Below are 23,145 nucleotides of genomic sequence, written 5' to 3' on the forward strand. Positions count from 1 at the left end.
ATGTCCGTTCTCCCTTACGTCCCAAACCCTACGCGTTGCTATCGATGTCAGCGGTTCAATCACACCAGCCAGTCCTGTTCCAATCCGGCCAAATGTGTTATGTGTGGCAAGGATGCCCATGAGGGTGCTTGTCCACCTCCATCCCCTCGCTGCATCAACTATATGGGTGACCACACTGCTTCCTCTCGAGATTGCCCCAGTTTTAAGGACGGATAGCTCATCCAGGAAATAAGAGTGAAGGAAAAGGTGTCGACCTTTGCTGCTCGAAAATTATTCGCCAGTCGACAGCCCACCGTGTCTCAGACAGGAAAATACAGCACTGTCCTTGCTTCTCCTCGGCCAACAAAGGAGGCGGCCATGCAGACTTGCGACCTCACCTTTTGTGCCATGGTCGTCAGATCGGCCAGCGCAAAGATCGCCCGTTCAACCTCACCACTTTCGCCTGCCCACTCTATGGCTCACCCTTCGTCGGGTTCTGCTAAATCTCGAGCCCAAAAGTCAGACACCAAGTCTTCGAAAAAAGAGCATACTCGTGAAGAGTTTTTACATACCGCAACTTCACAACCATCGGTTCCTCCTTCATCTAAACATCATACTTCCAAGAAGGCTACAAAGAAACCCAGTTCCTCTCCTTCTCCGCCAAGGCGTGTCCCATCTACAGCACCACCTGGCGGAAATCGCCCTCGGCCGTCTTCTGTGTCGCCGAGGCGCACTGCTGGTGGCCGGTCAACCAGCCGATCGCTGGTGGCAGGAGCTGCTCCTGACCAACCTATGGATCAGGATCTTCTGCCTTCGGCTGAATGCCATTCCATGCTGTCGGTCGCAAGCTCTGAGCAGTCGTTGAGTTGACAGCACCCTTGGTCACATTCCTCCATTTTCTGTTCACCCTATGTCCATTATCCACTGGAATATCCGCAGTATTCGAGACAATCGGGATGAATTGTCGATCCTCTTACGATTCTACTCGCCGGTCATCTTCTGTCTTCAGGAAACAAAGGTGCGTCCCCATGACCGCTTTGTTCTCCCTCATTTTCAGTACGTCCGATATGATCTCCGCTCTGTTGAAGGCACTCCAGCACATGGAGGACTCATGATTTTTCTCCATGAAACTCTCCATTATTACCCAATCCATTTAAACACTTCCTTCCAAGCTGTCACTGTCCGTCTTTCCCCTTCCGGATACACGTTCTCTCTTTGTACTGTATACATTCCATCGTCCACACCAATGGCACGAGCTGATCTCCTTCTTCTTCTTGGTCAGCTTCCACCCCCCTATTTGCTGGTTGGGGACTTCAATGCCCACCACCCGCTTTGGGGATCTCCACATCCTTATCCACTTGGCTCACTATTGCTAGACGTCTTCCACCAAGCAGATCTAGTTTGCCTCAACACTGGGGTCCCTACATTTTTATCTACCTCCACGACAAATTTATCTCATTTGGACCTTGCGGTCGGTACTGTTCCGCTAGCTCGGTGCTTCGAATGGTTCGCCCTTGATGATACATACTCGAGTGACCACTTTCCATGTGTCCTTCGACTGCAGCCTCAACTGCCATACAAGCGCCCGCGACGCTGGAAGTTTGCCCAAGCTGATTGGACACTTTTTTCGTCTCTAGCGACATTCGATGACCGTCACTTTCCCAGCGTCGACGATGAGGTCACCCATATTACCGATGTTATTCTTACAGCTGCGGAACATTCAATACCACGCACCTCCGAATTGCCCCGGCGCCCCCCAGTTCCTTGGTGGAACGAGGCATGCCGTGATGCAATACGTGAGCGGCGACGTGCTCTCCGCGTTTTCCGCCACCATCCTACTTTGGCCAACTGTATCCGCTATAAGCAGTTCCGTGCGCGATGCCGTCGTGTCATCCGCGATAGCAAGAAGGCAAGCTGGAAATTCTTTATTAGCTCATTTAACACCTTCACTCCCTCCTCGGAAGTTTGGAGTCGGCTTCGACGGTTCTCAGGCGCGCCTAGTTTCTCCCCGGTCTCTGGGCTCACTGTCGCGCATGATACATTCGTGGACCCCGTCGCAATTTCTAACTCGTTGGGTCACCACTTTGCTGAGATTTCGGGCTCTTCCAATTACCCGCCAGCGTTTCTCCCGAAGAAACGTGTAGCGGAAGTGTGACCTCTTGCTTTCTCCTCTCAAAATCGCGAAAGCTATAATACTGTTTTCTCCATGCGGGAACTCCAACATGCACTCTCTTCTTCTCGCTCCTCCGCCCCAGGACCGGATGGTATCCACGTCCAAATGTTGCTGCATTTATCAACCCATAGTCTGCGTTACCTCCTTCGCCTTTATAATCGAATTTGGACCGACAGTACTTTTCCCAGACGATGGCGGGAAGCTATTGTCGTTCCTGTTCCGAAACCTGGAAAGGACAAACATCTCCACTCTAGCTATCGCCCCATTTCTCTCACGAGTAGTGTCTGTAATGTTTTGGAGCGTATGGTGAATTACCGTTTAGCGTGGTGGCTGAAATCCCGCAGTCTTTTAACACCTGCCCAATGCGGATTCCGAAAGCATCGTTCTGCAGTTGACCATCTTGTTGCTCTCTCCACTTATATCATGAACAATTTTCTCCGGAAACGCCAAACAGTAGCAATATTTTTTGATCTGGAGAGAGCATACGATACCTGTTGGAGGACAGGCATCCTCCGCACACTGTTCTCTTGGGGCTTTCGAGGTCGGCTACCCCTTTTTCTTCGCGAATTTATGGCAGAGCGCACATTTAGGGTGCGGGTGAACACTACTCTCTCCCGTACTTTCTCCCAAGAAAACGGGGTACCCCAGGGCTCCATGCTAAGTGTCGTACTGTTTGGTATTGCCATAAATCCAATTATGGATTGTCTCCTTCCTGATGTCTTGGGCTCCCTCTTTGTGGACGATTTTGCTATATACTACAGCTCTCAACGGACCAGCCTTCTTGAACGACGTCTTCAAGGATGTCTCGATCGCCTCCACTCTTGGAGCACCAAAACCGGCTTCCGTTTCTCTCCCAGTAAGACCGTGTGTGTTAATTTTTGGCGACGTAAGGAGTTTCTTCCGCCCTCCTTACATCTAGGTCCTGTCAACCTTCCGTTTTCAGACGTCGCTAAATTCTTGGGTCTTATGTTTGACAGAAAACTGTGCTGGTCCTCCCACGTTTCCTATCTTTCGGCTCGCTGTCTGCGATCCCTTAACACCCTCCGTGTCCTGAATGGTACCTCCTGGGGAGTGGACCGAGTGGTCCTTCTCCGCCTCTATCGCGCCTTAGTACGCTAGAAATTGGATTATGGAAGGATAGTCTACTCCTCTGCTCGGCCGTCTATTCTTCGGCGTCTCGACTCTATCCACCACCGTGGATTACGTTTAGTGTCTGGAGCTTTTTACACCAGCCCTGTGGAAAGCCTTTATGCTGAGACTGCTGAACCTCCGCTGTCCAATCGGCGAGCAGTCCTTCTGAGTCGTTATGCTAGCCATCTGTCTTCCATGCCTGCTAATCCAGCCCATGACATTTTTTTCGACGCCTCCTTTGATGTAGGGTATGCAGGCCGCCCCTCCTCCCTACTACCACCGGGAGTCCGCTTCCGTCAACTGCTCCATTCTCTTTCCTTCCGCTTTCCTAAAACCTTCTTGACAACTTGGGGTACAGCACCGCCTTGGCTCCACCCCCGGATCTGCCTGCTCCGTGACCTTTGTCGATTTCCCAAGGATGGTACCCCTCCACTTGTTTATCGTCGGGCATTTGCTGCTCTATGTGCACAAATGACGGACGCCACATTTATTTACACCGACGGCTCGAAAACATCGTTAGGTGTAGGGAGTGCCTATATTGTTGGCGACACCCCAAATCACTTTCAGCTTACCGACCAGTGTTCGGTTTATACTGTGGAGCTTTACGCTGTTCTCCAGGCTGTCCACTACATCCGCCGCCATCAGCGGATACAGTACGTTATCTGCTCAGATTCTCTCAGCTCTCTCCTCAGTCTCCAAGCTCTTTACCCTGTCCACCCTCTGGTCCACCGGATTCAGGACTGTCTACGCTTGCTCCACCTGAGGGGCGTCTCGGTAGCGTTCCTCTGGCTCCCGGGACACGTTGGTATCTGTGGAAATGAGGCGGCCGATATTGCAGCCAAGGCTGCAGTCTCTCTTCTTCGGCCAGCTATTTAATCGGTTCCTTTCACCGATCTACGGAGCGTTTTATGTTGTCGTGTTGTTCATTTATGGCACGCGCATTGGTCAAAACTTCCCCATAATAAATTGCGGGACGTGAAAGCTCTTCCTTGTGCTTGGACCTCTTCCTCCCGAACGCGTCGTCGGGAGGAGGTAATTTTAACTAGACTCCGGATAGGGCACTGTCTTTTTAGCCATCGACATCTTTTAAGCGGCGATCCTCCCCCACTCTGTCCCCACTGCTCTCAGCTGTGGACGGTAAGACACCTTTTAATTGAGTGCCCCTATTTTAATCCGTTACGCTCCCGTCTACAGCTATCGCCTGATCTATCGTCGATTTTAGCAGATGACACGCCCTCAGCCGACCGCGTTCTCCAGTTTATTAGTGCCAGTGAAATGATGTCAGTCATTTGAAGCTTTTTTTTGGGGACTACCAACCCCTTTCTGTAGTGGATTTTTAAGCCTTCCTTCTGCTTTTAGTTTCTCCAATTTTATGACTTTGTTCCCATTGCTGCTGGTTTTCAATTTCGGTTTTTTACTGTTTCCTAAGTCACGGGCTGGGCGCTAATGACCATAGCAGTTTTGTGCCCTAAAACCAAAACAAAACAAAAAAATTCCCTGACAATTACAAAAGAAATCAATGACAAAAATCAATACTTAATCTATTCGCCTAACAATGCTTTCCCTTAAGAATTCAACTCCTATCATTATCAAAATTACGTCTGCTGCTACGCACATACACAAACCCTTTTCTTTAAATTAATATGCGCGTTGCTAATGATAAAAAAATATCAACTCAATACCAAATCCTTTGTCGCTGTTGGCGGACACGGCAGTACGGCAGCTCGGCGACGACCCCTCGCCCAACACACGTGCGCACCACAGCAGGCGGGCTCCTACACTGGCCTCCAAACTGCCACTAGTTAATCCGTGCGCTGCGAGGCGCGACCACAATATCTTAGATTCCAGAGCTTGTGTATGCGCGCTGTAGCCAATCCTAAGAGAGTATCGCCAACTCTCAAGGTTTAGAAAAAAATACTAATATCATACTGAAAATATCGGAGAGAAGAGATAGAATTCCTACAAAGAAATTGAAGAAAATCATTTTGGGTACTAGGCCATGTCATTATAAAACACTGAAACAACTAAAATACCGACATTTCGACCATCTTTTCAGCGATCCTCTTCAAGGCGAATAAATGCCAGGAAATTTCAAAGCAGTGCACACCCTACTTTCAAGATGAAAGTTGGGTTTTGGGAACAAATTTTGTTTCTTCTTCCTTATTGTTGATTCGTTTCCCAAATTTCTCGTCCGTTGCTTTCTTTATACAAGCTGTTTCACAACTCATGCTACACATTTCTAGAGCTTGCAATTTTACATAGGAACTCAGGCCTGCAATGTCATCCAACGACGCTGTGGGGCATCGAAGTTACACGCACTGGCTCCGGTAAATGTATGTAAATACAGAGTGATGGTATGAATTTGAGATAGGGGCTTCCAAACCAGAAACGAACGACTCGAAAGTTATAAGTGAAAATCGTTATCACACCTCTGAGGGTGGAATACAGGTAGTAGTACTGTTTTTGCTAAAATTGTAGGGTAGGCAACGTTCAAAGGTGGTAGTATGGATCAAGATAAGAGAAAATGTCCATTAAACATGGGCTCTAAAATGTGTACCTGAGAAGCTATGAGCACTTGTTCAATAGTGGAAATGTGTTGCACGCTAGCGAAGATGAACAAGTGCTAATAGCTCTTAAGGTACGCATTTCACAGCCCGTGTTTACTGGACATCGTTTTCTTCTTTCGGTCTATACTACCGCCTCTGAAAGAGCCTGCTTACATGTTTGCTACAACACTACCTATACATACTGTCAGAGGTAATAGTAATGTCTTCTTTTATAATTTTCCGATTTAGGGACAAAACCTCAAATTGATACATTTATCCACCGCCATCTTAGGAAGTACGTAACATCTTCACGGGATCCCCCTGTATACATATATTTTTAAAGGCGCCAGTGCCTGCAACTTTGACGCTCTGTAGCGTCGCTGGACGGCATTTCTAGACATCGAGTCATATGTAAAACTTGATCAGCTAGGTCCCCTCTATATGACTTGTGAAACACCCTGCATACAGAATGCGTAACATGGGAGAATGGGCTGGATCCCTGTCTCTCTCACTTCTCAACTACTACCGTTCGTTTATGTCTTTAAAGGCTTACAACTGCTGTCTGATTTCTGGTCGAGTTCTAGATAACATGCCGCTTGCTGTATTTTATCCCTGGTTGCACCTTAAATTCAAACTGTATATTCTGGTCAAAATGGTCCAGAGTTTGTTTCCTACATCTAAAGATGTTATAAATATGAGTTGAATTTCTTCAACCGATCTATAACGGCTAGTGCATTCCCTCAAAACTGATTTTCCTCTAGGCTGTCTTCTGTAACGTGTTCCATTCCTCTGTAAATGGTTTGGATCAGTGTTTTCAGCCAGGACGTATGAAATTGATCGTTCGTTAATATTCTCACTTATCACTATTTGCCTTATTTGGTTACACGAAGATTTAGCTGTCATGTCAGCTATGATAGATGTTGAGGAGTGAAGAATCAAACGCCGACAGAGTGAGTCGTCACCAGCGCTGCCAGAGCCCTCTGGGTAAAGAAAACAGAAGTTTACTTATGAACAAAGGCCATCCCTACATCCAGTTTGTTTTCCCTCGGCATCCAACGACTGAATCTGTGAGACAGTGTCTTGAAGGGAGGATATAAGATGAACATCAACAAAAGCAAAACGAGGATAATGGAATGTAGTCGAATTAAGTCGGGTGATGTTGAGGGTATTAGATTAGGAAATGAGACACTTAAAATAGTAAAGGAGTTTTGCTATTTGGGGAGCAAAATAACTGATGATGGTCGAAGTACAGAGGATATAAAATGTAGACTGGCAATGGCAAGGAAAGCGTTTCTCAAGAAGAGAAATTTGTTAACTTCGAGTATTGATTTAAGTGTCAGGAAGTCATTTCTGAAAGTATTTGTATGGAGTGTAGCCATGTATGGAAGTGAAACATGGACGGTAAATAGTTTGGACAAGAAGAGAATAGAAGCTTTCGAAATGTGGTGCTACAGAAGAATGCTGAAGATTAGATGGGTAGATCACATAACTAATGAGGAAGTATTGAATAGGATTGGGGAGAAGAGAAGCTTGTGGCACAACTTGACCAGTAGAAGGGATCGGTCGGTAGGACATGTTCTGAGGCATCAAGGGATCGCCAATTTTGTATTGGAGGGCAGCGTGGAGGGTAAAAATCGTAGGGGGAGACCAAGAGATGAATACACTAAGCAGATTCAGAAGGATGTAGGTTGCAGTAGGTACTGGGAGATGAAGAAGTTTGCACAGGATAGAGTAGCATGGAGAGCTGCATCAAACCAGTCTCAGGACTGAAGACCACAACAACAACAACAACAGTAGAAACAGATAAAATGAAATACAAGAAACGTATTCAGGCGACAATTCGTAAGTTCAAATAAAGAAAATCAACAATGTAACACTGGAATTTGCTTAATTTTTCAGCTCTTCCAGGAGCTCCTCGACAGAATAGAAGGAGTGAGCTATGAGGAAACTCTTCAGTTTGGACTTAAAAGTGTTTGGGCTACCGCTAAGATTTTTGAGTTCTTGTGGTAGCTTATTGAAAATGGATGCGGCAGAATACTGCACTCCTTTGTGCGCAAGAGTCAAGGAAGTGCATTCCACATGCAGATTTGATTTCTGCCTAGTATTAACTGAGTGATAGCTGCTAACTCTTGGGAATAAGCTAATATTGCTTACAACAAACGACATTAAAGAAAATATATACTGTGAGGGCAATGTCAGAATTCCCAGACTATTGAATAGGGGTCGACAAGAGGTTCTCGAACTTACACCACATATAGCTCGAACAGCCCGTTTTTGAGCCAAAGATACCCTTTTTGAATCAGAAGAATTACCCCAAAAAATAATACCATATGACATAAGCGTATGAAAATATGCGAAGTAGACTACTTTTCGTGTTGAACTGTCACTTATTTCAGATACTGTTCTAATGGTAAATAAAGAAGCATTTAGTTTTCGAACAAGATCCTGAACGTGGACTTTCCACAACAGCTTACTATCTATCCGAACGCACAGGAACTTGAACTGTTCCGTCTCGCTTATAATATCCAAGATCCCCGGACTAAAACGGAGTCGAGAATGTGTGGGGCCACCTCGATCAGGCTCTTCGTGTCCTGGGTCCTCAACCCAGAAACACAGCGTAGCTGACTATGGCATGGCTCATTGTCAGTACCTTCCAGAACCTCACTGACCCTCCTGCACGTTTTGCAGTGGTCTGCGCTTCGCTTTAGTTGTATCCTCCCACAGTCACTAAATGACGACAGTCTCCCAAACACCACAGCACCATCAACAAACAGCCACAGATTGCTGTTCACTTAGCCTGTCACATCATTTATGTCTGCAGAGGATAACAGCTGTCCGTTACACTTCCTGGGACACTCCTGACGATACCCTTGTCTCTGATGAACGCACGCCGTCGAGAACGTACTGGTTTCTGTTATAGTCTTTGAGCCACTCACATACCTGGGAACCTGCTCCGTATGCTCATAAGAGTACCTTCGTTAACAGAGTGCAGTGGAGCACCGTGTCAAACGCTTTTCTCAAATCTAGGAGAGTGGAACCTGCCTGGCGCCCTTCATCCATGTTTAACAGTATATAGTGTGCGAAGAGGGCATGCTGAGCTCCACACGAGCTTTCTAAAACCGTGCTAATTTATGGACATACGCTATTCGGTGTCTAGCAAATTTATTATAATCATATTCAGAATACGTTCTGGAATTCTGCAGAAAATCAATGTCGAGGACAGTGGTCAGTAATTTGCCACATCCTTTCTTTTACTCTTCTTAAACTGCCTTGGGTTGGACCTATTACAGGTGTTACAAAAAGGTACGGCCAAACTTTCAGGAAACATTCCTCACACACAAATATAGAAAAGATGTTATGTGGACATGTGTCCGGAAACGCTTAATTTCCATGTTAGAGCTCATTTTAGTTTCGTCACTATGTACTGTACTTCCTCGATTGAGCGCCAGTTGGCCCAATTGGAGGAAGGTAATGTTGACTTCGGTGCTTGTGTTGACATGCGACTCATTGCTCTACAGTACTATCATCAAGCACATCAGTACGTAGCATTAACAGGTTAGTGTTCAACACGAACGTGGTTTTGCAGTCAGTACAATGTTTACAAATGCGGAGTTGGCAATTGCCCATTGGATGTATGGATTAGCACGGGGCAATAGCCGTGGTGCGGTACGTTTGTATCGAGACAGATTTCCAGAACGAAGGTGTCACGACAGGAAGACGTTCGAAGCAATTGATCGGTGTCTTAGGGAGCACGGAACATTGTAGCCTATGACTCGCGACTGGGGAAGACCTAGAACGACGAGGACACCTGCAATGGACGAGGCAATTCTTCGTGCAGCTGACGATAACCCTAATGTCAGCGTCAGAGAAGTTGCTGCTGTACAAGGTAACGTTGACCACGTCACTGTATGGAGAGTGCAATGTGAGAACCAGTTGTTTCCGTACCATGTACAGCGTGTGCAGGCACTATCAGCAGCTGATTGTCCTCCACGGGTACACTTCTGCGAATGGTTCATCCGACAATGTGTCAATCCTCACTTCAGTGCAAATGTTCTCTTTACGGATGAGGCTTCATTCCAACGTGATCAAATTGTAAATTTTCACAATCAACATGTGTGGGCTGACGAGAATCCGCGCGCAATTGTGCAATCACGTCACCAACATAGATTTTATGTGAACGTTTGGGCAAGCATTGTTGGTGATGTCTTGATTGGGCCCCATGTTTTTCCACCTACGCTCAATGGAGCACGTTATCATGATTTCATACGCGATACGCTACCTGTGCTGCTAGAACATGTGCCTTTACAAGTACGACACAACGTGTGATTCATCCACGATGGAGCTCCTGCACATTCCAGTCGAAGTGTTCGCTTCTCAACAACAGATTCCGTGACCGATGGATTGGTAGAGGCGGACCAATTCCATGGCCTCCACGCTCTCCTGACCTCAACCCTCTTGAATTTCATTTATGGGGGCATTTGAAAGCTCTTGTCTACGCAACCCCGGTACCAAATGCAGAGACTCTTCGTGCTCGTATTGTGGACGGCTGTGATACAATACGCCATTCTCCAGGGCTGTATCAGCGCATCAGCGATTCCATGCGACGGAGGGTGGATGCATGTATCCTCGCTAACGGAGGACATTTTGAACATTTCCTGTAACAAAGTGTTTGAAGTCACGCTGGTACGTTCTATTGCTGTGTGTTTCCATTCCATGATTAATGTGATTTGAAGAGAAGTAAATGAGCTCTAACATGGAAAGTAAGCGTTTCCGGACACATGTCCACATAACATATTTTCTTTCTTTTGTGTGTGAGGAAAGTTTCCTGAAAGTTTAGCCGGACCTTTTTGTAACACCCTGTACATTCATCTCGTTATATACAGGAGCCACCTGCGCTTTTTCCAGTCGCTTGCGAAGCCTGGCTGTGCAAGAGATTGGGCGATAAATGCGAATGAAGTAAGGGGCTAATGCCACAGAGCATTTGTAAAGCTGAAATTGTTCCAACTTCCTCGTTGTCGCTCAATCTTTTCCTCGCGATGCGTCCTTCAGCGGATCAAACAGGTGACAGTAAATGCTCTACTAATGAGGTTGACTTTAGAAATTTTTCTTATGTGTTTATTACACTGTAGATTGCTTCCATGCTGCACAGTGTCAGGAATATGAAAATGAAAATCCACAGAAGCCTAATCTGGACTGTAGGAGGATGACGTAGAGTCTCCCAACCCATTATGGTATCTTTTTCTTTTCACTGGTTTCTTGGATCAGCTGCACTGTGTGTGGGCGAACATTGTCGTGTAACAATATCACGTCTTTTCTTTAACATTGGCGACGCTTTTCTCCCATTGCTGGCTTCATTTGGCTCATCAATATGTGTCAGTGGTCAGCGCTGCATCCTGTACGCTGATCTTCCAAATAATCACCAAAATACGACAACTGTGGCATCGAAATGATGGCCAGCATCACTTTTCTCGCTGATGCTTGAGTTTTGAATGGCCAGCATCACTTTTCTCGCTGATGCTTGAGTTTTGAATTTCTTTCGGACAGGTGAGATGATGTGCTTCCATTTTACGCGTTGTCTTTTGAACTCGCGTTCAACATTTTGAACGAAAGTTTCATCACACGTTAAAATCTGGTTCAGAAAAGATCTCCTGCACTTTCATAGCACTCGTTGTTTCCTTGCGTCGTTGCGTGAATTCTTTCGGGACCCACCTTGGACATGTTTTGCTATACTTGAGCATGTCACTGATACCGTTACGAACTGTGTTAATACGTATTGCGATTCCGTTCTACCGTGACACGTCGGCCATCACGAGTAATGTCGTCAGAGCGGGCTTTAAGCGGACACTTCAACAAGCCCGCTACGGCATTTTTCATCCGTCGCTGAAGTTCGACCGTTTTCGAAATATCCTACGCACTTATCAAAAATTTTCGTCGTTCGCACTACTTCGACCATACTATAAAAGCCTTGTAGAAAACATTTCAGCCGTTTATCACCTTCAGAACGAAAAAACGCTTCGCTGAACATTGTCGATCTAATGTGGAAACTTCAACCGGACACGCAATTGCTTTTGTAACACTGAGATTATAAACAGAACAGTTTTTATTGGCCTGCCGCTCTCAGCCCATCCCAGCGATGCCAACCAAAAGTCACAAAAATCCTCCTACGAACTATTAGATTTGTGCGTCAATGCCGCATGCTCTAAGGCGCTGTAGTCCTCCCTCGTGCATGAGTGTGTGTGTTTGTCCTTAGGATAATTTAGGTTAAGTAGTGTGTAAGCTTAGGGACTGATGACCTTAGCAGTTAAGTTGTAACGCCGGAAATGCATATCCTCCTATTTCCATCTATTGTACTGTAAATTTTTTCCTTATTTTGTTACCTGAATATATGACATTTCTGTGCCTCTATATATTGTAATTGTTTTACTATATATATATATATATATATATATATATATATATATATATATATATTTATGTCGATGTATAATTGATTTGTTGTGTAAAGATTATTTGTATTTATACGCTGGGTCTGGCCTAGGGAAAACTATACTGTCGAACGAATACATCGTTAGGTCGTGTGGAGAACGAAAGTGTGTAGGATCTTTGGTAGTGTTAACTCTGCCGCGTTGAGCGCGGGCAGAGCACTGGGAGTCTGGCTGGAGTAGTGCAGTGGAGCAGGTGTGTTGTGTGACGCTCCCGCGAGTTGCCGCGCTTTCGGGGTTTGGCAGCATGTAATTGCGCTCGACTTGCGATGATAGTTTCTGACACGGTGTCGCGGACGGGAAGCATTAGCTGGCGCACATCAAGAGCCCGTTTCGTCTGGTGACCGTGTCGAGAAGAAGGCGCGCCAACATCCAGCTTCTGCAACAGCGACGGCCGACAATGAGTGACTGTCGCCACCTCCTCGATCGACGACTTCAAACCTTTAATCAACCAACAAGGAAGACTAAAAGCACGTAAAGTTTCAGAACTGTATGGCAGACCTCAGCTTTTCAAACTGGTCCATTTGCCTCGCAAAATTACAGCAACTTAGCATGAACTTTTGTTGCTCATTGTCCCAATTGCATTACCAAGCAGGGTCCCTTCCTTTTCCGGAATTAACCCGAGTGTCGTTGAAATTCAAACGCCAGCATCATTCAATTTCACTGCCTTAATTTCAAAGTTCAGTTAAAGTATTCATAGCTGGCTACAATATTTAGATTACACAAGCACAAATTAAGAGTGCGAGTTTTGTTACCATATTTTAGCTTACCTGTGACTGCAGCTCAGCTTGGTACGTACAAAATTTTACTATTGTTAATTGTTCAGGATCATTTAATTCAAGTTCAAAGTTAAATCTCTTATTTCTAAATTGCGCAGAGTCAAGTTGCTTTTGAAGTGATTGTTGAGGTAGTCCAAGACTAACAGTATTTTACTGAATTTCGATGTGCTTAAGAAAGAAAGCTTCTTATTAATTTCAGTCACTAAATTGACTTTCAGTTTTCTGGTTTTATTAATTCTTTTGCTAAATTAAGTCAGAGTGGAGCGAAAGTTATTACTTCTGACAAACTTTCAGTTTTCACACTACACGTGTCAACCTTCGGTTGCCACGCTTCTAGTGCTAATTATATGTGTAATTACCTTTCTTTTTCAGTTACTATAGTAATTGTCCTTAGGACTGGCGACCGTAATTTCCCCCTAATCTCAAATATCTAATTATCGCTAGTTAATTGTTAACGTAACGGCCGCACATTTACTTTCTTCATTAACTTTACCGCTTTCAAAAATTAATTTCCACCAATTTCATTTGCATTTTTCCTTTCATTTAGATGCAACCCTTTCCTCCCTCTTTACCGACAGATTAACTTCGGTGACGATTGCTTTTCCCAAATTTCCATTAGGTACACGCGGTTTAATTTTTCACTGTCATTAAGGTCGATAAGTGAGGGGGAGGTTACAAAGTCCCATAAGATTTCACGCACATTTGAACATTTTTGATCTGCATCAATTTGTCTCTCTAGGGGAAAGTCTGGAAAGAGTATGTACTTAGTATTTAACCGCTCGTATCTGATAGATAAGAACGTTAAAATAAAAACTCGCAATAGCATTTATCTGCTACAGCTGACTAACGTTTAACCCAAATCTTAAATGTTGTTATATATAATATGACATTGCTCGTAAGTGCTTCTAGCCGCATCTTCTGGTAAGGTTACGCGATATGTAGTCAAAGAGTCCTCTCTAACACAAATCACAAGGAAATGCACCATGACCTACGTAAACTGTGCGTTCTTCATGCCACTGTTGGGAGCAATTGTCATGCTTAATCTAGTGTTTCGTGATAGACTCCATCACACCCTGGACACTTCAAAACATGAGGTTGATTGTGACCTGTTTGTTCCTGAAGATGATCGCGCGATTTAATCCAAATTTGTCCTAGAGATTCTACGTTGGTCGTTACTGATATTTTCTCTCTTCTTGGTTTAGCTTGTTTTTCTACCAATGCATTTTTGTACGTAGACTCAGACAGAATTTCGGATTTTTTTGCATATTTTGGCAGTGGATAAGTACTGGATAGGCCTACATCGTGTGTCAGCACTCTTAAGTTCATTTGTGTCGCGTTCTCGGCTTCTCCTGGTGGCTGCACAGACAGATCATCTGTCACTGAGGAGCAGCATTTATCCAGGGGCTCCTGTTGAACACCCTTTCCTTCCGTCAGTTGTTGTAAATTCGGTTGTATCAGTGATTTCTGATGGAGCGGTCTTCTGCTGTGAAGACATCCGAACTGAACGGCTCTGGAATATGGAGCTCGGAACAAAAAACACCTGTCTGCCTAATGGGTCTTCTTGGATTAGTAACAGTTAGAGACAAAGAGGGAAGAGGCCGAGGGGGGATGGTGGAGAGGGAGGTTAAGAATACGCGCGTAGTCCTTCCCAGTACCTTAGAGCGTGCTCTTAACCGATGCGCCGCAGAGTCCAGAAAAATATCACAAATGTCAGTCACTGCTTACCTCCGGTGTTTGTTGTTTCCTGGTTTATTCCTCATAGAACGGTGATTCTTCTGGCAAATAACATTATTTTCTACTGCATACCTAGATGGAAGTGAAACATGGACGATAAATAGTTTGGACAAGAAGAGAATAGAAGCTTTCGAAATGTGGTACTACAGAAGAATGCTGAAGATTAGATGGGTAGATCACATAACTAATGAGGAAGTATTGAATAGGATTGGGGAGAAGAGACGTTTGTGGCACAACTTGACCAGAAGAAGGGATCGGTTGGTAGGACATGTTCTGAGGCATCAAGGGATCACCAATTTAGTATTGGAGGGCAGCGTGGAGGGTAAAAATCGTAGAGGGAGGCCAAGAGATGAATACACGAAGCAGATTCAGAAGGATGTAGGTTGCAGTAGGTACTGGGAGATGAAGAACCTTGCACAGGATAGAGTAGCATGGAGAGCTGCATCAAACCCGTCTCTGGACTGAAGACCACAACAACAACCTAGATAGTGCTCATTGCTCACGATATACAACTTAAAGATAGTTTTTCATTGCCAGTCACTGTTGGCAATGTAGACAAAATGCCACTGCGAACTCTTGCCAGACGTTATTCTTCCCAAAATTACCCTTAGTGTTCAATGTCCCTCGTATACTACTAAACGACTTAAATGTTGGCAACGTCCCAGTTGCAGGCTGTCTATCTAACGACTGCAAGGGGGCACAAAAATGGATTTTCTGTATCGTATTTAATAACAACAAACAGACTCATCTCTGTCGTCTGATTTTTTTTTTCTCGCTAGCTAAGGTTTCGCTTCCACAGCGTAACATAGGAACCGCCACCACTTTATAGAATTTCGTGACAATTTCATTTTTATACTTTATACCTCAATGTTCGGATAATGGTGCCACAGGCAGCTTAAAATTTGTGTAATTTGTTTTCAGTGTCAGAGTAAAAATCAGAACTTAAAGCATAGCCTGTATAAAAGATTAAGGTACCTGTTCGGAAACGGGATTTTCCAAAACAAGTTTTGATCTGACTGAATATTTTCCTCGGAATTCGATTGTTTTCATATTATTAATAGAAATTTTAAAGTGGTATTCGTTGCATATTTCGCTCACTTTCATTCTTTTGAGTAATAACGATGTTATTCGCAAACAGAACAACAATATGGTATTCCTTTCTCTACTTTACGTTTCCACTTACGAAGAATGAAGTTAGTGTAAATTATAAAATCCACTCATTTAATGGTATACAGAGCCAGGTGGTGCAGTGGTCAGCGCGCTGGACGATTCAAACCCGCGTCCAGCCATCCAGATTTAATTTTTCCGTGATATTCCTAAATCACTTGAGGCACTTAAGTGCCGGTATGGTTCCGCTGAATGAGCGTGACCGATTTCTTTCCCCCTTCCTTTACACTATCCGAGCTCGTGCACCGTCTCTGATGACCTCGATGTCGACGAGACGTTAAACTCAGTATTCCTTCCTTTTACAGGTAAAATCTTACATTATAGGTTTAACACAATAAGTCAGCTGTTAAGAGTTAGAAACTGCGTGCACTCTCCAGGCGAATGCGGGGATGGTTCCTCTGAAAGGGCACGGCCGACTTCCTTTCCCGTCCTTCCCTGATAAGACGAGACCGATGACCTCGCAGTTTGGTCTCTTCCCACAAACAACCCAACCCCAACTGCGTGCACTTCTTAAGGCAGCATCCCTCACGGCGCGCAAATTATCCAGACTATATTCATCTCCTATTTGTGAATGACAGCTCTTGGCGACTTCACACACAATTTCGAAACTTTGCGACACTTTTTTTCGCGCAGAGACCCGTCACAGAGTGATGAAACGGAAAAAGTTCATCGCTTACTACATTTTATCTGTTCATGCGCTAAAGCCTTAGCATCAGGCATGGCTTTTCAGTTTACTACTTGCTTACTTCTAACTGTATTCGCGACAAGTGTTGCAGACCGTGTCCACATACACCACTGAATGTACCTGAGAAATTAGTCCGTTGTGTGACTCATAGTTCACCAGATATGGCGTCATGAACATAGAGAAGTTTGAAAAACTAGCTTTTCTTAAAACAGTGTGTCTTCAACAGTAAAGCTTACACTTCTTAACGTCAAGTATTTAACACAGTAACTCATCTGTAAGGTAATCAGACGCCTGAAGCTGTTTTAGTCCCTGATCAGATTTCATTGCGGTGAAAGACTGGCAACTTGCTTTAGATGTTCAACAACCTAAAATTGTACAGTTCACAAAACGAAAAAACATAGGATCCTATGAGTAAAACATCAGTAACTCTCATTTTCAGTCGGTCAGCTCACACAAATACCTGGGTGTACCACTTTGTAAGGATACGAAATGAGCGTACGGCATTGTGGGCCGGGAGTCCCCATTCTGGGAAGTTCGGCCGCCGACGGCAAGTACTTATTGCATTCGACGCCACATTAGGCGACTTGCGCGTCGGAGATGGGGATAGAATGATGATGAGGACAACACAACACCCAGTCCCTGAGCGGAGAAAATCTACCTCAGCCGGGAATTGAACCCGGGCCCCTTGGCGTGGCATTTCGCCGCGCTGTCCACTCAGCTAACGGGGGCGGACATACGAAATGCAAGCAAGACCGAAGAAAACTGAAGACGCGGTCATAAGACGTGTAGACCTGGAAAAGCGTTCGTCAGTGTAAAATGGTGCAAGATTGGAATTCTCAAGAAAACAGAATTAAGCTCTAGGTTCTAGGGAGAGACGGGTAATATACACGTGCAAGACCCAAGAGGAAATAAGAGTGGAACACCAAGGAAAAAGTGACGGATTAAAAAGGGAGTGAGACTTTGATATATTCCTTCACCTCTACTGTGGCATCTGGGCATCGAAGAAAATAAGAGAAGTTCAAGAGTCGAATTGAAATTTGGGGCGAAAGGATATCAGTGACAAGACTCGCTGATAATACACTCCTGGAAATGGAAAAAAGAACACATTGACACCGGTGTGTCAGACCCACCATACTTGCTCCGGACACTGCGAGAGGGCTGTACAATCAATGATCACACGCACGGCACAGCGGACACACCAGGAACCGCGGTGTTGGCCGTCGAATGGCGCTAGCTGCGCAGCATTTGTGCACCGCCGCCGTCAGTGTCAACCAGTTTGCCGTGGCATACGGAGCTCCATCGCAGTCTTTAACACTGGTAGCATGCCGCGACAGCGTGGACGTGAACCGTATGTGCAGTTGACGGACTTTGAGCGAGGGCGTATAGTGGGCATGCGGGAGGCCGGGTGGACGTACCGCCGAATTGCTCAACACGTGGGGCGTGAGGTCTCCACAGTACATCGATGTTGTCGCCAGTGGTCGGCGGAAGGTGCACGTGCCCGTCGACCTGGGACCGGACCGCAGCGACGCACGGATGCACGCCAAGACCGTAGGATCCTACGCAGTGCCGTGGGGGACCGCACCGCCACTTCCCAGCAAATTAGGGACACTGTTGCTCCTGGGGTATCGGCGAGGACCATTCGCAACCGTCTCCATGAAGCTGGGCTACGGTCCCGCACACCGTTAGGCCGTCTACCGCTCACGCCCCAACATCGTGCAGCCCGCCTCCAGTGGTGTCGCGACAGGCGTGAATGGAGGGACGAATGGAGACGTGTCGTCTTCAGCGATGAGAGTCGCTTCTGCCTTGGTGCCAATGATGGTCGTATGCGTGTTTGGCGCCGTGCAGGTGAGCGCCACAATCAGGACTGCATACGACCGAGGCACACAGGGCCAACACCCGGCATCATGGTGTGGGGAGCGATCTCCTACACTGGCCGTACACCACTGGTGATCGTCGAGGGGACACTGAATAGTGCACGGTACATCCAAACCGTCATCGAACCCATCGTTCTACCATTCCTAGACCGGCAAGGGAACTTGCTGTTCCAACAGGACAATGCACGTCCGCATGTATCCCGTGCCACCCAACGTGCTCTAGAAGGTGTAAGTCAACTACCCTGGCCAGCAAGATCTCCGGATCTGTCCCCCATTGAGCATGTTTGGGACTGGATGAAGCGTCGTCTCACGCGGTCTGCACGTCCAGCACGAACGCTGGTCCAACTGAGGCGCCAGGTGGAAATGGCATGGCAAGCCGTTCCACAGGACTACATCCAGCATCTCTACGATCGTCTCCATGGGAGAATAGCAGCCTGCATTGCTGCGAAAGGTGGATATACACTGTACTAGTGCCGACATTGTGCATGCTCTGTTGCCTGTGTCTATGTGCCTGTGGTTCTGTCAGTGTGATCATGTGATGTATCTGACCCCAGGAATGTGTCAATAAAGTTTCCCCTTCCTGGGACAATGAATTCACGGTGTTCTTATTTCAATTTCCAGGAGTGTATTATCGTCCTCAGTGAAGTGAATTACTACAAGATCTGATGAATGGAATGAACAATCTAATGAGTATAGAATTTGGGTTCGTGAGTAAATCAAAGAAAGACGAAAGTAATGACAAGAAGCAGAAATGGGAGCGACTTCTAATCAAGCTGCGGGCCTGTGGGGTATCGTCTCAGTTGTGCGACTGCATTCGTAATTTCCTGTCAGGAAGGTCGCAGTTCGTAGTAATAGACGGCAAATCATCGAGTAAAACTGAAGTGATATCAGGTGTTCCCCAGGGAAGCGTCTTGGGACCTCTGCTGTTCCTGATCTATATAAATGACCTGGGTGACAATCTGAGCAGTTCTCTTAGGTTGTTCGCAAATGATGCTGTAATTTACCGTGTAGTAAGGTCATCCGATGACCAGTAGCAGTTGCAAAGCGATTTAGAAAAGATTGCTGTATGGTGTGGCAGGTAGCAGTTGACGCTAAATAACGAAAAGTGTGAGGTGATCCACATGAGTTCCAAAAGAAATCCGTTGGAATTCGATTACTCGATAAATAGTACAATTCTCAAGGCTGTCAATTCAACTAAGTACCTGGGTGTTAAAATTACGAAAACTTCAGTTGGAAAGACCACATAGATAATATTGTGGGGAAGGCGATCCAAAGGTTGCGTTTCATTGGCAGGACACTTAGAAGATGCAACAAGTCCACTAAAGAGACAGCTTACACTACACTCGTTCGTCCTCTGTTAGAATATTGCTGCGCGGTGTGGGATCCTTACCAGGTGGGATTGACGGAGGACATCGAAAGGGTGCAAAAAAGGACAGCTCGTTTTGTATTATCACGTAATAGGGGAGAGAGTGTGGCAGATATGATACGCGAGTTGGGATGGAAGTCATTAGAGCAAAGACGTTTTCCGTCGCGGCGAGATCTATTTACGAAATTTCAGTTACCAACTTTCTCTTCCGAATGCGAAAATATTTTGTTGAGCCCAACCTACATAGGTAGGAATGATCATCTAAATAAAATAAGACAAATCAGAGCTCGAACAGAAAGGTTTAGGTATTCGTTTTTCCCGCGCACTGTTCGGGAGTGGAATGGTAGAGAGATAGTACGATTGTGGTTCGATGAACCCTCTGCCAAGCACTTAAATGTGAATTGCAGAGCAGTCATGTAGATGCAGATTAGGATTGATGATATCGAAGTAGATGAAGTTCAGGAATTCAGCTACCAAGGCAGTTAAATAATCCACGACGGACAGAGCAAGGAGGACGTAAAGAGCAGACTAGCATTGGCAAAAAGAAAATTCCTGGTCTAGAGTAATCTGTTAGTATCAAACACAGGCCATAATTTGAGGAAGACAGTTCCGAGAATATTCGTTTGTAGCACAGCACTGTATGGCAGTGAAGCATGGACTGTGGGTAAACCGGAACAGAAGAGAATCGAAACATTTGGGACGTGGTGCTACATGCGAATGTTGAAAATCGGGTGGACTGATAAGGTGAAGAATGAGGAGAGGAAAGGAATATGGAAATTACAAGGAAAAGGGACAGGATGATAGGACATGACGGAATAACTTCCATGGTGGTAAGGAGCAAAAGCTGTAGAGGAAGACAGAAACTGGAATAGACCCAGCAAACAATTGAGGACTTAAGTGCTACTCTGAGATGAAGAGGTTGGCACAGGACCTCTCCTGCGCCTCAGAGAAGCACGTGGCACCCACATCCTTTGTGGTGGGTCGTATCAAACCAGTCAGAAGACTGATGGCTCAAAAACAAGTAAGAAATGGAACCATCACATTGTCTCAGTCGTAGGTAAAGACGGTGGCAGAGAGCGATTCATTGTTAGAATTCTAGGGAAAGACAGTGCACAAAGAAGATCTTTTTCGAAGTACTGGCGTGCCCCTTTCTCTAATATTGCTCCAGTGTGAGGGACCTGTCCCATATACGACTAGAAGGGATATTGAACTGATGCGAAGAAAGAGAGCACGAATGGTCACAGGTTTCCAGAATGAGATTTTCACTCTGCAGCGGAGTGTGTGCTGATATGAAACTTCCTGGCAGATTAAAACTGTGTGCCGGACCGAGACTCGAACTCGGTACCTTTGCCTTTCTCGGTCCGGCACACAGTTTTAATCTACCAGGAAGTTTCATATCAGCGCACACTTCGCTGCAGAGTGAAAATCTTATTCTGGAAACATCCCCCAGGCTATGGCTAAGCCATGGATCCGCTATATCCTTTCTTTCAGGATCGCTAGTTCTGTAGGGTTCGCAGGAGAGCTTCTGTAAAGTTTGGAAGGGAGGAGACGAGATACTGGCAGAAATAAAGCTGTGAGGACGGGGCGTGAGTCGTGCTTGGGTAGCTCAGTTGGTAGAGTACTTGCTCGCGAAAGGCAAAGGTCCAGAGTTCGAGTCTCGGTCCAGCACACAGTTTTAATCTGCCACGAAGTTTCGGTCACAGGTTTGTTTGACACACGGGAGAATGTAACGGAGATGCTGAAGAAAGTGACAGATGCCTGATGAAGATACAAGTAAACTATCCCGAGAGAGGCTACTCGCAAAATTTCTCCAACGTATCCTAAATATGTGTTCAAAAAAAAAAAAAAATTGCGGAACATTCGTAATTTCGTGCCAACGGTGTTTCGGACCGAAATTCGGTTGGCATCCCTGCATACGCCTGCGTTTAATGTGTAGCTGCAGGAAGTTTCATTGTTGTATATCTGTTGGCTTATTGTTCAGTGCTGTATTGAGTAGAACGTTTGTCGCATAGTTCGCGAATTTCGAGACGGCAGAGTTAGAGGAGCAACGCGCCTCCACTAAATTTTGCGTGAAACTCAAGAAAACCGGCGCTCGGTGTAGGTCGCATGGTCTCGGGACCTTGACACGGTTCTGGTTCTCTCGGCTCCCTCCCCTCCCCTCCCCCCCCCCCCTCCCCGTCGAAGGTTAGTGTCTCCCTAGGTCATGGGAGTATGTGATGTGTTGTCCTTGGAATAAGTTAGTGAATTTAGTGTGTAAGCCTAGGTATCGATGACCTCAGCAGTTTGGTCCCATAGGAACTTAAGAAGACCTTTACAGAGACACACCAAATGATGCGGGAAGCCTACGATGACGAGTGCTTAAGCCATACTCGGAATTACGAATGGTTCACACGGTTTAAAAACGGCCAGACGGAAGTTAAAGGCAACACTCGTTCTGGACGTCCTTCGACGTCTACTAATAACGCTCGTATCAGGGACGGCAGCAAATTGTGCGTGCTAAACGAAGACCGACTGGCCGAGAGATTGCAGAAGAATGTAACATTTCAGTTGGATCCTATCATGGAATCCTAACACAGCATCTTGGAGTGTATCGTATTGCCGCCAAGTTCGTACCACGGCTCTTGAGTAAAGACCAGAAAGACCTTCGCCTCGCTATCTGTGAAGAGCTTTTGGATCACGCAAACGAGAACGAGATGTTCCTTAAGCCGGCCGGAGTGGCCGAGCAGTTCTAGGCACTTCAGTCTGAAACCGCGCGACAGCCGCAGATTCGAATCCTGCCTCGGGCTTGGATGTGTGTGATGTGCTTAGGTTAGTTAGGTCTAAGTAGTTCTGTGTTCTAGGGGACTGATGGCCTCAGATGTTAAGTCCCATAGTGCTCAGAGCCATTTGACCCATTTGATGTTCCTTAAGAAAATAACAACTGGTGATGAGACGTGGGTGTACAGTTACGACTTAGAGACCAAGGTGCAGTCTTCACAATGGATAGGGAAATGTTCTCCAAGATCAAGAAAAGGCTTGTCAGGTCAAATATCAGAGTCATGGTGATGGTTTTCTTTGACTTTGCAGGATTAGTGCCACAGTGACAAACTGTTTATCAATGGTACTATCGGGACGTGTAGCGACGCCTGCGACAAAATGCGAAAAGAAAACGGCCTGAAATGTGGCGAGACAATTGGTGGCTCTTGCATCACGATAATGCAGTCGCACATTCATCCCTGTTGGTGCGTGA

The sequence above is a fragment of the Schistocerca piceifrons genome, chromosome 10 (genome assembly GCF_021461385.2).
Source record: "Schistocerca piceifrons isolate TAMUIC-IGC-003096 chromosome 10, iqSchPice1.1, whole genome shotgun sequence".
NCBI lineage: Eukaryota > Metazoa > Arthropoda > Insecta > Orthoptera > Acrididae > Schistocerca > Schistocerca piceifrons.